This window comes from Sciurus vulgaris (assembly GCF_902686455.1).
Source record: "Sciurus vulgaris genome assembly, chromosome: 9".
Taxonomy (NCBI): domain Eukaryota; kingdom Metazoa; phylum Chordata; class Mammalia; order Rodentia; family Sciuridae; genus Sciurus; species Sciurus vulgaris.
In genome coordinates, this window is record NC_136469.1 from 86994482 (window position 1) to 86998992 (window position 4511).

Below are 4511 nucleotides of genomic sequence, written 5' to 3' on the forward strand. Positions count from 1 at the left end.
GTTGTATGGATGTGTTTCCTCAATAGAAATTGGCTGTGGGACCTAATGTTCTGAGGCCAGCTTAGGCCACATTGAGGTGAGGTGATTATTTGAGGACATTCCACTGAACTCTGGGAGTGGGGTGGTAATAGAAAGAATTTGAGTACTAAGTTTTATACATTTTGTTTGTTTCCTTGATTAGAAAGATAGCCACATCCTTCCAATTTTATCTAGTTGGACTGAAAATATAACACATGTGTCTCTAATCTAAAAGGCATTTTCTTAATCTTGGAAGAAATCAGAACTAAATCCCAAGAGACCAAATCCTGTGTGGCACACTTAAGTTCACACAGTTCCATGGTACTGGAGCTGAGTCTCAGGATGAGGTGGTTAGGTTGCAGCCTCATTTGTCTTCTCTGCTTTGTGAACACTGAAATTCTTTCTAGTTTTAAAATATTGTGGCCTGCATTGTAAAATTCACCTTATTCTTATTGCTTTAAGTTTTTATTTTGAAGACAATCTATTTTAAAAGAAATTGTTTTCCACTTACAACAGCAAAATAGATGGCAAGTTTTGTCACTAATTTTGGAAGATGGACTGTGATACAAATCAGTGCCTTTTGTATTTAGAATAATAGCTAATCAGATAACTCACCATACACAAGTAGACTACTTTGGCAGTGCTACCAAATATTTAAATGATGCAAGACTGAAGAAAACTGACCAGTTTTTAATGAAAGCACAGTGGTTTAGGGGAATCCATTCTGGTTCTGTAGACAAAAGATTGTAGCTTTGGAAAATTATTCAAACTCTAAGGGATTTAATTTCTTTATTTGTAAATAAGAGTCTCATATAAGTTGACCTCAGTGTTTCTCCCAGTTCTGTAATTTTTGACTTTTGAGATTTGTCAAATCAGAATACTATGAGCAAATAGTGACATTTTCTGTATTATTCTAGGATAATGAATTTATTTATTTATTTTTTATTTTGGAACATATAGTGACATCTTTATTTTTGGCATCAGATTGTTTTTAAAGTGACTCTAGAGTACATATTAATGTACTTTCCTCATATATGTTTTTATGGTTTTATTCTTGTAATTTTATTAATAATGCATAAATGGACAGGCATCACCAACTTGACTGACCTAAATTAACTATCCTGTGGAAAAAGTATTTTCTATATTATCCAACTTACCAATGATTGTTCATAACCTGGTTAAGAATGTCATCTTGGACCCAAGTTTACACAATAAATAAATCTAACTTTTACAATCAGCCATTATATCTTTAAAAACAAGCAAACAAACAATGTCACATTTCTTCAATTTTTAAAACACCTGCCCAAGTTGCTTGCTGGGAGTAGAAGCACAGAGCTGACAAGGAAATGAGATAAAAATCTCTGTGAAACTATCCATCATTAATGCTTTTCTGATGGGCAGGACTTATACGGATGTATCAAAAATACATTTTGAAGAATAATGGAAAAAAATACCCTTGTTTATTTCTTCAACTTCTTACCCCTTAAAATGTCCACATTAATGAATCTTACAGTCCATGTGAAACATCGCAACAGGTGAGTTACACAATGTTCACCGTGGCAAAGGGCAGATCAAGAGCCAAGGGCCTGGCAAGCTGGGAAACGCCATGCAGTCCTCTCTTTCTCTGCTTTATTGACCTGGACACAAGTACACATGCCTGGAAACAAAAGACAGAAGGCAGAACCTGCAGTATTTCCACAATGATAATAATTAGCTTCTCCCGCAAATAAAAGTAGCCACGCGGAGGTGGTCATCTCCACTGCCCAGGGGCCAGCAGTGGACACTCTCACACAGAAGGCAGTCTGATGGCTTCCATCTCTGCAGCATGGTTTGTTCCAGTATTTATAATGCATTTCCGTGAGTCACCTGTTACATTGCACATTCCCATCAGATGACATCCAGGGCATCAGTAGATCATCACCCTGTCTGAAAAGTTTAAGCACATTTTTTTCCCAGAGGGAATGTCTTAAAAATGATCCAGGAAAAATCCTTAACACTAAAGCAGGTTTTGGAAATTCTAAACACCACCAGAATAAAGAGAACTCGATTCTGCTTTTGAATGTGGGTCACCTATCTTTACAAGACAAGGCTAAAATGCACATTTAACAATTAAAGGAAGGCTACCGGCTCCTTGTGTATTCCACTTTTAGACTATCTCAATCCTACAAGGGAAAACTGGCACAATGTGTCTGTCCACAGTCATTCAGCAAAATTGAAAGAAGATTGGTAAAAACTCCACACGTGACAAAATACACAGATAAATTAAGAACAAGAACATGAGAGAACTTCATCCATAATTCTTAGATCCCTATTTAAATAATCATGTGGGAGACAATGCAAAGTAGAATTTGGAGGATAAAAAGTCATGTAGTTTAATTTTCCTATTAAAGCTAAATTGATTAAGAAGAGACAGGTAAAATGGATCAAAGAGCCCACTCTTATCCTGTTGTTTCTAGCGGACAAGTTGTTACCTGTATGTGAGCAAAAGGCTTGTCCTGGCACAAATTCTGGACAATCCATCAGCGGGGAGAAGTCTGTCGATGGCACACTTCCGGGAGGAGGGCCTGGGATTGGCCATTTTCCTGGTTCTATCTTTTTCCTCATTTTCTCATCCACAACTTCTACTTCTGTGCTGTCCTTCAGGGCCTCTAAAATGAGATTGGGGTTCGGGGTGAGAGCCTGAACTCAGTGAAATCCAGCAATCAGGGAAATAGGCAAGAAACCTTGCTCATCCATCTTCCTCCGAAGAAAGAAGTCATGCTCCAAGTTTTCTATACTGAAGTAATATTCAACTTGATGCTTAATGTACTCTTTAAGCAATACACCTGTACACCTGTACCGTCATCATAGTAATACGCCATACTGGTGTTAATTTCAGTTTGAAATGGCTGATCTGTCCTTTCACCATGTTCTCAGGAACCACACGAATAATCAAAGTTCATTCGAGGCTTTCCTCTGCCTCGTCCTCTTCCCTGTCCTTGTGCTTTTCCTCGATCTCTGAAGGAACCTCAGATATTATGGCCCTCACTCTTCACATTGGACACTTCATCCTGATCATCTCTTCTTTCTCTGTCTCACCTCCAACTTAGTGTGTCATTTCTCCTGTTATTATGGGATGACTTATTTGCTTCAGGTTGACACCAAGAGCTGTTCCGGGATCCAGGTCCCGCCTGACTCTGGTCTTACATCATCTGAGTGCAGTGGTACCCACTTGTGTTTATTAGCTCTCTTTCCGTGACTGCTGGACTGGGCCTCATCCTCACTGACATTTTTTAATAGGACCATCTAATTTTGTGTCCCGGTTTTCTTTGCTCTCACTGTTACTCCTCTTTTCAACCTTCTCTTCTTTTTCTTTTCTAATTTGTGGCTTCTTATTTCCTTGGCTGATGACACTGATATCCAGGGCTCACTAACTCTGTTGGTGTTGGCCAGTTTGCCATATCGCTGAAATCACTGGCCTTATTGGGTTTCCTTGTCTTGAGATTTCCTTCTTTTATAATTTTGGGGGGAACTGAGCTCAGCTACCCCCTCACCGGGCTGCATGCGGCAGCCCCTCCTGTATGTTTGAGAAGGGCTTTCCCCTTCTCTGTTTCTCCTTGAATGCAGAGACAGAGAAATAGCTCTTGAGCTGAGAGGGATTCCCTTAGAAACTGGGAGAGATGGAAGATCTTCATTAGAAGATTTTGGAACAAAATGAAATGAAGATTTGCGTATATTATTTTGGGAGGAATGCAACAAATCAGATTTCATAGGCTGAGAGTATGAATTCAGGCAGGCATTGTTACATGCATAAATTTGGAAATAGAACAGAAAACACAAACAAATACTAAAATAACTACCGATGTGTACAAGAACTGAAGAAGACCCAAAGACACAGGCTTGTCTACACACAAACACACAAAGACACCCCACTGAAAAAATAATAAAATGTGAAAAATTAATTTATTTGCTTGAGATAGATACGTAAGTGTAGCTTCCTAAAGACAGAGTCCAGGCTCTTTGTGACTTCTCAGAGAGAAGGGGAAGAGGCTGGTATTAGCAAGTTGCCCCAACAATAAGGGTATGTTGGCTGCCATAGTTTCCAGTGGTCAGAGTTGTGCTGATCTTTTTCATATCACCTCATGAACTATGGAACGAATTTCCCAGACTTAAATGGTAAGTTGTATTCATTGTGCCAAATGTTCTACAATATTTTTGAAAAATAGGACTTACAGAATGACAGTTGTAGTTCCATTTATTGTAAATAATCTTAAGATTTTTATTCACATATACCTAATACATAACTGTGTGCAACTACAGTGTTGTATCTGGATGGATACAAACCAAAATGCTGGCAATTATTATCTTTAGGGAAGAGAGTTTATTTGGCAGAATACTTGTTTTTAATTTTTACTTCTATTATTTTACAAGAATGTTTACATATCATGCACATTACTTGCATAATTTTAACATTTTGAAAAGCAAATAAATAGCTAAATTCCTCAAAATATCAC

At 38.0% G+C, this 4511-nt stretch overlaps 1 pseudogene across 1 annotated transcript; it reads right to left on the minus strand.

Annotated features, from left to right (window-relative positions):
* Window positions 1-1102: 1102 nt before the first annotated feature.
* LOC306669304 (la-related protein 1B-like) lies at window positions 1103-3473 on the minus strand (annotated as a pseudogene). Its single transcript, XR_013766755.1, has 2 exons — window positions 2490-3473; window positions 1103-1675 (listed from the first exon to the last, which is right to left on the minus strand). The product of XR_013766755.1 is annotated as a la-related protein 1B-like (transcript).
* Window positions 3474-4511: the final 1038 nt, after the last annotated feature.